Source organism: Ranitomeya variabilis, chromosome 5 (assembly GCF_051348905.1).
Source record: "Ranitomeya variabilis isolate aRanVar5 chromosome 5, aRanVar5.hap1, whole genome shotgun sequence".
Lineage (NCBI taxonomy): Eukaryota > Metazoa > Chordata > Amphibia > Anura > Dendrobatidae > Ranitomeya > Ranitomeya variabilis.
The window spans coordinates 668,944,132-668,959,688 of NC_135236.1; the positions used below are offsets into that span (position 1 = coordinate 668,944,132).

Genomic DNA, 15,557 nt, shown 5'->3' on the forward strand with positions numbered 1-15,557 from the left:
TAATTGCCTACGTGAGCATAGTCTCGCCCTCCCTGCAGAGATCAGCGTGCGTCTCTGTGCACGAGCACTGTCTCTGGATATATACATATGCTCTCTCTCAGAACATACGTATGCATATTTCATCAAGGCCCTTATAAATATTCCATTGTACATGGCATTATAGCTGCAGTCCACCAGCATTGCATCATATATGGAAGAATAATTATCCTGTGTCCATGACATAACATAACACCGTGCCCACGAGACTAGGAGAAACCAACATGGCGTCTCACGGGCAATTTCAGGAATATTAAAAATTCTGAACGACTTTGCAAAAATATCACAAATTTTAAGATTAAATTAGACTCTTGCACATAGGAGCAGTATTATAGTAGTTATATTCTTGTACATAGGGGCAGTATTATAGTAGTTATATTCTTGTACATAGGAGCAGTATTATAGTAGTTATATTCTTGTACATAGGAGGCAGTATTATAGTAGTTATATTCTTGTACATAGGGGCAGTATTATAGTAGTTATATTCTTGTACATAGGGGGCAGTATTATAGTAGTTATATTCTTGTACATGGGGCAGTATTATAGTAGTTATATTCTTGTACATAGGGGCAGTATTATAGTAGTTATATTCTTGTACAAAGGAGGCAGTATTATAGTAGTTATATTCTTGTACATAGGAGCAGTATTATAGTAGTTATATTCTTGTACATAGGGGCAGTATTATAGTAGTTATATTCTTGTACATAGGGGGCAGTATTATAGTAGTTATATTCTTGTACATAGGAGCAGTATTATAGTAGTTATATTCTTGTACATAGAGGCAGTATTATAGTAGTTATATTCTTGTACAAAGGAGGCAGTATTATAGTAGTTATATTCTTGTACATAGGAGCAGTATTATAGTAGTTATATTCTTGTACATAGGGGCAGTATTATAGTAGTTATATTCTTGTACATAGGGGGCAGTATTATAGTAGTTATATTCTTGTACATAGGAGCAGTATTATAGTAGTTATATTCTTGTACATAGAGGCAGTATTATAGTAGTTATATTCTTGTACATAGGAACAGTATTATAGTAGTTATATTCTTGTACATAGGAGGCAGTATTATAGTAGTTATATTCTTGTACATAGGAGCAGTATTATAGTAGTTATATTCTTGTACATAGGAACAGTATTATAGTAGTTATATTCTTGTACATAGGAGGCAGTATTATAGTAGTTATATTCTTGTACATAGGGGCAGTATTATAGTAGTTATATTCTTGTACAAAGGAGGCAGTATTATAGTAGTTATATTCTTGTACATAGGAGCAGTATTATAGTAGTTATATTCTTGTACATAGGGGCAGTATTATAGTAGTTATATTCCTGTACATAGGGCCAGTATTATAGTAGTTATATTCCTGTACATAGGGGCAGTATTATAGTAGTTATATTCTTGTACATAGGGGGCAGTATTATAGTAGTTATATTCTTGTACATAGGGGCAGTATTATAGTAGTTATATTCTTGTACAAAGGAGGCAGTATTATAGTAGTTATATTCTTGTACATAGGGGCAGTATTATAGTAGTTATATTCTTGTACATAGGGGGCAGTATTATAGTAGTTATATTCTTGTACATAGGGGCAGTATTATAGTAGTTATATTCTTGTACAAAGGAGGCAGTATTATAGTAGTTATATTCTTGTACATAGGGGCAGTATTATAGTAGTTATATTCTTGTACATAGGAGCAGTATTATAGTAGTTATATTCTTGTACATAGGAGCAGTATTATAGTAGTTATATTCTTGTACATAGGAGCTGTATTATAGTAGTTATATTCTTGTACATAGGAGCAGTATTATAGTAGTTATATTCTTGTACATAAGAGCAGTATTATAGTAGTTATATTCTTGTACATAGGGGGCAGTATTATAGTAGTTATATTCTTGTACATAGGAGCAGTATTATAGTAGTTATGTTCTTGTACATAGGAGCAGTATTATAGTAGTTATATTCTTGTACATAGGAGGCAGTATTATAGTAGTTATATTCTTGTACATAGGAGCAGTATTATAGTAGTTATATTCTTGTACATAGGAGCAGTATTATAGTAGTTATGTTCTTGTACATAGGAGCAGTATTATAGTAGTTATATTCTTGTACATAGGGGCAGTATTATAGTAGTTATATTCTTGTACATAGGGGGCAGTATTATAGTAGTTATATTCTTGTACATAGGGGCAGTATTATAGTAGTTATATTCTTGTACATAGGGGGCAGTATTATAGTAGTTATATTCTTGTACAAAGGAGGCAGTATTATAGTAGTTATATTCTTGTACAAAGGAGGCAGTATTATAGTAGTTATATTCTTGTACATAGGGGCAGTATTATAGTAGTTATATTCTTGTACATAGGAGCAGTATTATAGTAGTTATATTCTTGTACATAGGGGCAGTATTATAGTAGTTATATTCTTGTACATAGGGCCAGTATTATAGTAGTTATATTCTTGTACATAGGGGCAGTATTATAGTAGTTATATTCTTGTACATAGGAGCAGTATTATAGTAGTTATATTCTTGTACATAGGGCCAGTATTATAGTAGTTATATTCTTGTACATAGGAGCAGTATTATAGTAATTATATTCTTGTACATAGTGGGCAGTATTATAGTAATTATGTTCTTGTACATAGTGGGCAGTATTATAGTAGTTACATTCTTGTACATAGGTGCAGTAGTATAGTAGTTATATTCTTGTACATAGGAGGCAGTATTATAGTAGTTATATTCTTGTACATAGGAGGCAGTATTATAGTAGTTATATTCTTGTACATAGGAGCAGTATTATAGTAGTTACATTCTTGTACATAGGGGCAGTATTATAGTAGTTATATTCTTGTACATAGGAGCAGTATTATAGTAGTTATATTGATGTACCTGGGTGCTGTATTATAGTATTTTTATTCATGCACGTAGGGGCAGTATTAGTTCCTTTAATTTGGAAACAAATGTGAACAACTTTCAGAACATTTCCACAAGTTCACGGACTGTGACATACATTCGTTTCTGGCTCTCGGGCCCTACTGCTGACATCTTCTGACTTGTCATACTGTTACGTGACCTTCCTTAACTTTGCTACCAATAAATCATCCAAGTTTTGCTGATTTAGAGAGAATGAAATAGTGTTGAAATCCCGTAAGTAGAGTAGCGGGTACATTTGTACCGTTTGTAGGTGTTCTCTTATACAGTTGTGTACACAATGTCCTCATGAGTCAGACTATAGTGAATCACTTGTACAGCTCAACGGGGGACTTTCATGCAATCCGTCATATATTGATTGAAAAATGTACCTTTTAAAAAGAGGTTCTGCAGCAGCCTACGCCTGTTTACAGTTTCGGATACATCATGACTCTGGTGTTGCGATCGCAGGTATTTTCAGGTCGCAACGGGACAACATTAATTTACGGTATCGCGCGACCAATGTAGCATCTGAAAATTTTTTATTTCCGAAATCTGTTTAATGAATTGATAAAATATCTAGATATCATGTAGACTCTGTAGGGCAGTATTATTGGCACTATGTGGCAGCTTTATATGGAATGTATATGCAGTATTATATAAGCACTGAACATGATATAAACATTGTGCACTATATAATAGTATTCTTTGAATATTGTGCAATAGTACCGATGTGCAATATATGGCGGTATTATTATATATATTTGCAGAAAACTGTCTTTAAAGCCGTAGAATCAAGTGACAGTTAAAAAAATAAAACTAATGCACACCTGGACCTCATCGAAAATATCCTTGTGGCAGAACTGAAGAAACACCAGAGAACCCCGAGCACCGGGAGAAAACAGAGGTTTACACCGCAAATTGGAACATTTATTCTTGTTCTGGCTCCACAGACAACAGATCGGAGAGTCAAGGGAAGGGGAAAGTGTCAGAAAAGATGGTATAAATGGCCACACTGTGCCGCAGCTTACTGGCATCTCTGCACCACAGGGCGATTTACACACTTCACTGATTTTCAGGACAAATATATTTACGGTTTATTCTGAGGTTTCATATTATAGGGGCAGATAGTGGTGGAAATATAATACAAGGAGTACAGAGCACAGCAAAACCAGCAGAATAGTGAGTGCAGCTCTGGGGTATAATACAGGATGTAACTCAGGATCAGTAATGTAATGTATGTACACAGTGACTGCACCAGCAGAATAGTGAGTGCAGCTCTGGGGTATAATACAGGAGGTAACTCAGGATCAGTAATGTAATGTATGTACACAGTGACTGCACCAGCAGAATAGTGAGTGCAGCTCTGGGGTATAATACAGGATGTAACTCAGGATCAGTAATGTAATGTATGTACACAGTGACTGCACCAGCAGAATAGTGAGTGCAGCTCTGGGGTATAATACAGGATGTAACTCAGGATCAGTAATGTATGTACACAGTGACTGCACCAGCAGAATAGTGAGTACAGCTCTGGGGTATAATGCAGGAGGTAACTCAGGATCAGTAATGTAATGTATGTACACAGTGACTGCACCAGCAGAATAGTGAGTACAGCTCTGGGGTATAATGCAGGAGGTAACTCAGGATCAGTAATGTAATGTATGTACACAGTGACTGCACCAGCAGAATAGAGAGTGCAGCTCTGGAGTATAATACAGGAGGTAACTCAGGATCAGTAATGTAATGTATGTACACAGTGACTGCACCAGCAGAATAGTGAGTACAGCTCTGGGGTATAATGCAGGAGGTAACTCAGGATCAGTAATGTAATGTACAGTTAGGTCCATATATATTTGGACAGAGACAACATTTTTCTAATTTTGGTTATATACATTACCACAATGAATTTTAAACAAAACAATACAGATGCAGTTGAAGTTCAGACTTTCAGCTTTCATTTGAGGGTATCCACATTAAAATTGGATGAAGGGTTTAGGAGTTTCAGCTCCTTAACATGTGCCACCCTGTTTTTAAAGGGACCAAAAGTAATTGGACAATTGACTCCAAGGCTATTTCATGGACAGGTGTGGGCAATCCCTTCGTTATGGGTACCGTCACACAGTGCCATTTTCATCGCTACGACGGCACGATTCGTGACGTTGCAGCGTCATATGATTATCGCTCCAGCGTCGTAGACTGCGGTCACACGTTGCAATACACGGCGCTGGAGCGATAATTTCATGACGTATTTGCGATGTAGAAGCCGTTGGTTACTGTGCGCACATCGTATACAACCTGTGTCACACGATGCAATCATGCCGCCACAGCGGGACACTAGACGACGAAAGAAAGTTTCAAACGATCTGCTACGACGTACGATTCTCAGCGGGGATCCGGATCGCAGTAGCGTGTCAGACACAACGATATCGTAACGATATCGCTAGGACGTCACGAATCGTGCCGTCGTAGCGATGAAAATGGCACTGTGTGACGGTACCCTTAGTCATTCTCAATTAAAGCAGATAAAAGGCCTGGAGGTGATTTGAGGTGTGGTGCTTGCATTTGGAAGGTTTTGCTGTGAAGTAAACATGCGGTAAAGGAGCTCTCCATTCAGGTGAAACAAGCCATCCTTAAGCTGCGAAAACAGAAAAAACCCATCAGAGAAATTGCTACAATATTAGGAGTGGCAAAATCTACAGTTTGGTACATCCTGAGAAAGAAAGAAAGCACTGGTGATCTCATCAATGCAAAAAGACCTGGGCGCCCACGGAAGACAACAGTGGTGGATGATCGCAGAATAATCTCCATGGTGAAGAGAAACCCCTTCACAACAGCCAACCAGGTGACCAACACTCTCCAGGAGGTCGGCGTATCAATATCCAAATCTACCATAGAGAGAAGACTGCATGAAAGTAAATACAGAGGGTTCACTGCACGGTGCAGCCACTCATAAGCATCAAGAATAAAAAGGCTAGACTGGACTTTGCTAAAAAACATCTAAAAAAGCCAGCACAGTTCTGGAAGAACATTCTTTGGACAGATGAAACCAAGATCAACCTCTACCAGAATGATGGAAAGAGAAAAGTATGGCGAAGGCGTGGTACAGCTCATGATCCAAAGCATACCACATCATCTGTAAAACACGGCGGAGGCAGTGTGATGGCTTGGGCATGCATGGCTGCCAGTGGCACTGGGTCACTAGGGTTTATTGATGATGTGACACAGGACAGAAGCAGCCGAATGAATTCTGAGGTCTTCAGAGACATACTGTGTGCTCAGATCCAGCCAAATGCAGCAAAACTGATTGGTCGTCGTTTCATACTACAGATGGACAATGACCCAAAACATAAAGCCAAAGCCACCCAGGGGTTAATTAAAGCAAAGAAGTGGAATATTCTTGAATGGCCAAGTCAGTCACCTGATCTCAGCCCAATTGAGCATGCATTTCACTTGTTAAAGACTAAACTTCAGACAGAAAGGCCCGCAAACAAACAGCAACTGAAAACCACCGCAGTGAAGGCCTGGCAGAGCATCAACAAGGAGGAAACACAGCGTCTGGTGATGTCCATGAGTTCAAGACTTCAGGCAGTCATTGCCAACAAAGGGTTTTCAACCAAGTACTAAAAATGAACATTTTATTTAATATTATTGAATCTGTCCAATTACTTTTGGTCCTTTTAAAAACAGGGTGGCACATGTTAAGGAGCTGAAACTCCCAAACCCTTCATCCAATTTTAATGTGGATACCCTCAAATGAAAGCTGAAAGTCTGAACTTCAACTGCATCTGAATTGTTTTATTTAAAATTCATTGTGGAAATGTCTATAACCAAAATTAGAAAAATGTTGTATCTGTCCAAATATATATGGACCTAACTGTATGTACACAGTGACTGCACCAGCAGAATAGTGAGTGCAGCTCTTGGGTATAATACAGGATGTAACTCAGGATCAGTAATGTAATGTATGTACACAGTGACTGCACCAGCAGAATAGTGAGTGCAGCTCTGGGGTATAATACAGGATGTAACTCAGGATCAGTAATGTAATGTACTATGTACACAGTGACTGCACCAGCAGAATAGTGAGTGCAGCTCTGGAGTATAATACAGGATGTAACTCATGATCAGTAATGTAATGTATGTACACAGTGACTGCACCAGCGGAATAGTGAGTGCAGCTCTGGGGTATAATACAGGATGTAACTCAGGATCAGTAATGTAATTTATGTACATAGTGACTGCACCAGCAGAATAGTGAGTGTAGCTCTGGAGTATAATACTGGAGGTAACTCCGGATCAGTAATGTAATGTATGTACACAGTGACTGCACCAGCAGAATAGTGAGTGCAGCTCTGGGGTATAATACAGAATGTAACTCAGGATCAGTAATGTAATGTATGTACACAGTGACTGCACCAGCAGAATAGTGAGTGCATCTCTGGGGTATAATACAGGATGTAACTCAGGATCAGTAATGTAATGTATGTACACAGTGACTGCACCAGCAGAATAGTGAGTGCAGCTCTGGAGTATAATACAGGAGGTAACTCAGGATCAGTAATGTAATGTATGTACACAGTGACTGCACCAGCAGAATAGTGAGTGCAGCTCTGGAGTATAATACAGGAGGTAACTCAGGATCAGTAATGTAATGTACAGTTATATGAAAAAGTTTGGGCACCCCTATTAATCTTAAGCTTAATGTTTTATAAAAATTGTTTTTTTTTGCAACAGCTATTTCAGTTTCATATATCTAATAACTGTTGGACACAGTAATGTTTCTGCCTTGAAATGAGGTTTATTGTACTAACAGAAAATGTGCAATCTGCATTCAAACAAAATTTGACAGGTGCATAAGTATGGGCACCTCACCAGAAAAGTGATATTAATATTTAGTAGATCCTCCTTTTGCAAAAATAACAGCCTCTAGTCGCTTCCTGTAGCTTTTATTGAGTTCCTGGATCCTGGATGAAGGTATTTTTGACCATTCCTCTTTACAAAACAATTCCAGTTCAGTTAAGTTTGTATAAATCAAGTTTATTGAAGCATATGAACAATACAGAAATGGAACAAAGCTGAAACACAGTTGGTCAAAACAATAGGATACAACCCATAATTCAAACATAGAGATGAAGTTCCAGCAGTTTCCGAGTGTTATTGGCCAATGCCAATGTTATCACAATCTATATAATAATAATAACTTTTATTATTATAGCATATGAACAATAACGAAGAAAACTAGTCGTGACTTAATATATTAAGTCATTTGTTTTAAAAGCAAACGACACTAAGTAAAAGGGCAGCTAGAAAAGGGGAAAGTTAAAGGAAAGAGGAAAGAAGGGGGAAAGAGGGGAATGCGGGTAAAAATAAAAGGGTGTGATGAGTATGGGGAATGCAGGCCCTCCCTCGGGTGAGTTCCAGTCCCCATGAAGCAATGGAGAAGCCAATATAGAGCTGACATTGATTCAAGCCATGGTGGCAAGTTGAGATAAAGAGGTAGCATCCACATTGTGGACGCTTCCGGGGTGGTGTCACATGTAAATTAAAATCCAGATAGCCACATGTCCAACTCCGGGGTCTCCCTGAATACAATCCACGGAGCCCAAACATTATACAATTTTTCAGGATCCCCAGTGGACTGGTTTATCAATTGTTCCATTCTGTAAATATCATTCAGTTCCGCAACAAAGTCAGAGCCCGAGGGGCATCGGTCCTGCTTCCAGTATCGGGGGATCAAGTTCCTGATTGCTGTGAGAAAGTGTCTGAGAAGACTCCTCTTAAACCCAGAGATCGATAGGTCACACAGAGACAAAAGGGCTAATTCTACCGTGGGCTGTAATTTGCGAATAGATAATTTATTATAAAGATCAAAGACTAACATCCACAGTTTCTTTACAGGCGGGCACTCCCACCAGATATGGACATATGTCCCCTTTTCTGTTGCACATCTCCAGCAGATATCTGGGATCACCGGGAACATAGCATGAACCCGGCAAGGGCATCTATACCACCTCGACAGAATCTTGTAGCTCCTCTCCTGTGACACAGCAGACAGCGAGGTCCTAAAAGTAAATAGTAAAATCTTGTCCCTCTCCTCTCGAGATAAAGACCTCCCCAAGTCGCCCTCCCATCTCAAAAAGAACATTGGAAAATCATGTGTTGGGGTTTGACTCTCCTGAAAAAGATTATACAACAAGGAGACCTTGCGGGTCGGGGGCTCCCCAGCAAGACAAATTTTCTCGAAAGGGGTCAGTGTTCCCATGAACTTATTATGTTTGAATGTCGCGCCTATAAAGCTTTTTAACTGCTCATAGAAGAACCAGGAGCCCTCAGGAGGCTCCCCCCCCTGATAAATTTCATGTAAGGGCTTAATACCAGTCTGATCTATGAAGTCATGTATGATAGGCCTTGAAGCCCTGTTCCCGTTCAGGTATGTCTCCCTACGAAGACCTGCAGGAAAGTGAGGGTTGTCATATATTGGTGTTAGTAGTCCCGCGGATGTAGAAGTTTTTATATTCCTGCCACTCTGCCGGATAAGCAGTTCAGTTAAGTTTGATGGTCACCGAGCATGGACAGCCCTCTTCAAATGATCCCACAGATGTTCAATGATATTCAGGTCTGGGGACTGGGATGGCCATTCCAGAACAGTGTAATTGTTCCTCTGCATGAATGCCTGAGTAGATTTGGAGCGGTGTTTTGGATCATTGTCTTGCTCAAAGATCCATCCCCTGCGTAACTTCAACTTTGTCACTGATTCATGAACATTATTGTCAAGAATCTGCTGATACTGAGAGGAATCCATGCGTCCCTCAACTTTAACAAGATTCCCGGTGCCGGCATTGGCCACACAGCCCCAAAGCATGATGGAACCTTCACCAAATTTTACTGTGGGTAGCAAGTGTTTTTCTTGGAATGCTGTGTTTTTTTTGCCGCCATGCATAACGCCTTTTTGTATGAGCAAACAACTCAATCTTGGTTTCATCAGTCCACAGGACCTTCTTCCAAAAAGAAATTGGCTTCTCCAAATGTGCTTTTGCATACCTCAGCCGACTCTGTTTGTGGCGTGCTTGCAGAAATGGCTTCTTTCGCATCACTCTCCCATACAGCTTCTCCTTGTGCAAAGTGCGTTGTATAGTTGACCGATGCACAGTGACACCATCTGCAGCAAGTTGATGCTGCAGCTCTCTGGAGGTGGTCTGAGGATTGTCCTTGACTGATCTCACCATTCTTCTTCTCTGCCTTTCTGATGTTTTTCTTGGCCTGCCACTTCTGGCCTTAACAAGAACTGTATCTGTGTTCTTCCATTTCCTTACTATGTTCCTCACAGTGGAAATTGACAGGTTAAACCTCTGAGACAGCTTTTTGTATCCTTCCCCTGAACAACTATGTTGAATAATCTTTGTTTTCAGATCATTTGACAGTTGTTTTGAGGAGCCCATGATGCCACTCTTCAGAGGAGATTCAAACAGGAGAACAACTTGCAAGTGGCCACTTTAAGTAGCTTTTCTCATGACTGCATACACCTGGCTATGAAGTTCAAAGCTCAATGAGGTTACAAAACCAAAAAAAGTGCTTTAGTAAGTCAGTAAAAAGTAGGTACGAGTATTTAAAACAAGAAAATGATAAGGGTGTCCATACTTATGCACCTGTCAAATTTTGTTTGAATGCAGATTGCACATTTTCTGTTAGTACAATAAACCTCATTTCAAGGCAGAAACATTCCTGTGTCCAACAGTTATTAGATATATGAAACTGAAATAGCTGTTGCAAAAGAACCAATTTTTATATAACATTAAGCTTAAGATTAATAGGGGTGCCCAAACTTTTTCATATAACTGTATATATATTCTTTATATGAAATCCATTTTTTTACATTTTTTGCGAAGCTCTTTGCCCTTACATATTTGTTGCCTCCCCCCGTTTCTAGGAATCATTATTGTATATGAAGTATCCTATTATATTCCCAAACATTGAAATTGAAGATGTTTTCACAATGTTTCTTACATTTTCCCTCATTTGCATATGATTAACATATCTCTCCATCCTGTGATTTTCTTGTTTCCCTGACTTTCCCTTCTTACTGTTGAATATTGAGGATTATAAATGTCCGTGGTGAATGCTTGGAGTTGTAGTGTCACCGGTCTCCTGTCTGCCGCTGTCATATAGGAGGTATGTGTAGAATACCATTGGCCATAGGCCACGCTTTCCTCGCAAGCGGCTGATAATCTGGTCTGACGGTGCCAAAAAAGTATAGATTCTACATCATTGAGATAAGGACATCAATCTGACACAGGCTCAATCCAAAAACCAACACTGACAGATCGAGACCATCAGGAGAGATTTCGAGATATCATCTGAGAACCTCGGGGTTTGTCAGGTGGCAAAAATCTATTCACTAATATTCAGTTTTATGAGCAACAAAGATGGGAATCTTGTACATAGGAGCAGTATTATAGTAGTTATATTCTTGTACATAGGGAGCAGTATTATAGTAGTTATATTCTTGTACATAGGGGCAGTATTATAGCAGTTATATTCTTGTACATAGGGAGCAGTATTATAGTAGTTATATTCTTGTACATAGGAGCAGTATTACAGTAGTTATATTCTTGTACATAGGGGCAGTATTATAGCAGTTATATTCTTGTACATAGGAGCAGTATTATAGTAGTTATATTCTTGTACATAGGGGCAGTATTATAGTAGTTATATTCTTGTACATAGGAGCAGTATTATAGTAGTTATATTCTTGTACATAGGAGCAGTATTATAGTAGTTATATTCTTGTACATAGGGGCAGTATTATAGTAGTTATATTCTTGTACATAGGAGCAGTATTATAGTAGTTATATTCTTGTACATAGGAGCAGTATTATAGTAGTTATATTCTTGTACATAGGGCAGTATTATAGTAGTTATATTCTTGTACATAGGAGCAGTATTATAGTAGTTATATTCTTGTACATAGGGGCAGTATTATAGTAGTAATATTCTTGTACATAGGAGCAGTATTATAGTAGTTATATTCTTGTACATAGGAGCAGTATTATAGTAGTTATATTCTTGTATATAGGGGCAGTATAATAGTTATATTCCTGTACATAGGGGCAGTATTATAGTAGTTATATTCTTTTACATAGGGGGCAGTATTATAGTAGTTATATTTTTGTACATAGGAGCAGTATTATAGTAGTTATATTCTTGTACATAGGGGGCAGTATTATAGTATATTCTTGTACATACCGGCAGTATTATAGTAGTTATATTCTTGTACATAGGGGCAGTATTATAGAAGGTATATTTTTAGATCTAAGGGACTTTATGATAGTTGTTATATTTTTGCCATTAGGTTTTTGTTTGCTCAAATGCTTTATTATTATTATTATTATTATTATTATTATTATCAGTAGTAAATAAAATGCATCATATTATTTATATTTCTCTGTCTAATCTTTGAATTAATCTATTCTGATTACTATCTGGGCTAATTTTAATTTTATATTTGGTTGCCATTTCTTTTTTTATTTTAGAAAATTGCAGAATATGTTTTTTCAGAAAATAGAAAAAGAAGGAGAAGAAGAGATGAGAAGGACATTTCAGAGAGAGTGAGCAGAAAGAGAATTCAGTCATAATTGCGGTGGAAATATATAGAAACATGTGATGAGGTCGCAGAAGAATTCAGATCCACCGCTGTGCTAAATGTTCCTCCGGAGTGTAACAAAAAGTCATTTTCTCGCCATTTTCCACATGTGAATTGTGCTGTAACTGCCGCATGAGACATCAATGTGGTTTTAAGTGGAGAGGAAAAAAAAACATGCATTTTAGAAATAAACATCATTACAAACATGTTTTGGGCATATTTTTTCATATTCGCAAAATTAAGAATTTGTCTATTCTTGTTGCCTTAAGTGCAAACCATAAAATCTATTAACATTATGCCGAGGTCAAACATGTGCCACCACTAGAGGGAGCCTCGGAGCTTACTGTATGTAGAAAGCTCACAAGCTCCCCCTAGTGGTGGCTGCAGTTAGTCAGAATTTCAGTATTTATCTTTATGCCTATGTAATTGATTCGGAGCTTTGTATCCCATATCTATGGAGGTAGAACACTTTTACTGTATATGCGCCATAATTTTGTATTGTAACTTTGTTTTATGCCTGTGACATGGATATCAAGAAACTGTATTTTATTTCCACCTGTGATGCAATCATTTTGATTCCTCCACTCACCCCCTGGTCCACAGATTGACAAAGTAAAGTTCTGATACATCCCCTAAAGTGAAACAAATCTCCATGTCCTGCCTCCTCTTAGGTCCATTGGTTGGGTGGTATGCATGGAAGAGGTAGACAGTGGTTGTGACTGTCACTGTATATGTGGAGAAGGTGGCCAACACTGTATATGGGGGTATGTAAGTGACCCGTTTTCCAGATAGAATTGGATCCAGCCTTGGGACCTTCATCTATCAAAGTGATCGGCCAATGCCAGTCCTATCACTTGGCGATTATCAGATCTCTCATAGAAATTAATGGAAAGAACAGAGCATGTTCGGCCATTTTTCCATTTCCACCATGCACACTGAGGACCTGCTTTGAAGGTATCTGAAAGTACCAACGGTGGATCCCATCCTATCAAAGTGACTGATAGATGTGGGTCCCATCACTTGGCAATTATCAGATCTTGGCAATTATCACAGAGTAGCGCATGCCCAGCAACTTTTACATTTGTTCCGCACACCGAGACCCCGTTTTCATCATAGATAAAGGTCCCAAGCATGGATGAAAGTCCTAAGAGTAGATCCCTTCCTATCGATATGTCATAAATATGTGATAGATGAGGGTCCTGTCACTTGGGATATATCAGATCTGCCATAAAAAAAATAATGGAGAGAGCAGAGCATGTGCAGCCATTTTTCCAATTCTGCCACTCACAACGAGGCCCCATTTTTAACATAGATGAAGGTCCTAAGTGTGGATCACATCCTATCGATGTGCCATAAATGTCTGATTGCTTGTCAATTATCAGATCCATCATGGAAATTAATGGAGGGAGTAGCGCATGCCAAGCCACTTTTCCATTTCTTCTGAGTTCACCTAGACCACGTTTTCATCATAGATAAAGGTCCCACGCGTAGATGAAGGTCCAAAAGGTAAATCGCATGCTGTCGCTGTTGCATAAAGATCTGTTAGATGCAGGACCCTTATCTTGGAAATGATGAGCTTTCCCATAAAAATTAATGGTGAGAGCAGTGCGTCTGCGGTCTTTTTTCCAATTCTGCCTCGAATGTCTAGATCCTGTCTTCAACATAGATGAAGGTCCCAAGTGTGGATTCCATTCTATCAAGTGCCATAGATGTCTGATTGATGTCTGACAATTATCAGATCTCTCATGGAAATTAATGGAGAGCAGAGCATGTGCGCACACTTGTCCATTTCTACCACGCACACCGAGACCCTGTTTTCATGATAGATAAAGGTCCCAAGCACAGATGAAAGTCCTAAGTGTAGAAGCTATCCTATAGATTTGCCTTAAATGTCTGATCGATGTCAGTCCCATAACTTGCCTATTATCAGATCTCTCATGGAAATTCATGGAGAGAGCAGCACATGCCCAGTCACTTTTCCATTTCTTACGCGCACACCGAGACCCCGTTTTCATCATAGATAAAGGTCCTAAGCATGGATGAAAGTCCTAAGTGTAGAAGCTATCCTATAGATTTGCCATAAATATCTGATCGATGTCAGTCCCATAACTTGGCAACTATCAGATCTCTCATGGAAATGAATGGAGAGAGCAGCACATGCCCGGCCACTTTTCCATTTCTTCCGCGCACACCGAGACTCTGTTTTCATCTTAGATAAAGGTCCCAAGCGTGGAGGAAAGTCCAAAGGATAGGTCTCATGCTATCAATGTTCCATAAATATCTGATAGATGCGAGTCCTATCACTTGGGAATTATCAGATATATAATAAAAATTAATGGAGAGAGCAGCACATGCGCTGTCATTTTTCCAATTCTGCCTCGTACATTGAGACCCTGTTTTCAACATAGATAAAGGTCCCAGGGTTGGATCCAGTCCTATTTGTGCCGTAAATATTCTAAAGATGCATTTCCCATTATTTGGCAATTATCAGATCACACATAGAAATTAATGGAGAGAGCAGAGCATGCGCGCACACTTTTCCATTTCTACCACGCACACCGAGACCCTGTTTTCATGATAGATAAAGGTCCCAAGCACAGATGAAAGTCCTAAGGGTAGAAGCTATCCTATAGATTTGCCTTAAATGTCTGATCGATGTCAGTCCCATAACTTGCCAATTATCAGATCTCTCACGGAAATTCATGGAGAGAGCAGCACATGCCCGGCCACTTTTCTATTTCTGCCGCGCACACCAAGGCCCCGCTTTCATCATAGATAAAGGTCCCAAGCGTATATGAAAGTCCTAAGGGAAGATCCCATCCGATCGATGTGCCATAAATATCTGATTCCATCGCTTTGGCTTATATCAGAGCTCTCATAAAAAAGGGACAGAGAAAAGCGCATGCGCTGCCACTTGTCCATTTTTGCCACGTACAGAAACCTTATTTTTCAGATAGGACGGG

At 38.9% G+C, this 15,557-nt stretch overlaps 1 long non-coding RNA gene across 1 annotated transcript in view; it reads left to right on the plus strand.

Annotated features, from left to right (window-relative positions):
- Nucleotides 1–12,609, plus strand: part of LOC143776895 (uncharacterized) — a 32,558-nt gene extending 19,949 nt beyond the window's left edge. Inside the window, exons 2-3 of the long non-coding RNA XR_013215946.1 lie at nt 11,050–11,123; nt 12,485–12,609. This is a non-coding gene — a long non-coding RNA (uncharacterized LOC143776895). The remainder of the gene's footprint in view (nt 1–11,049; nt 11,124–12,484) is intronic.
- Nucleotides 12,610–15,557: the final 2,948 nt, after the last annotated feature.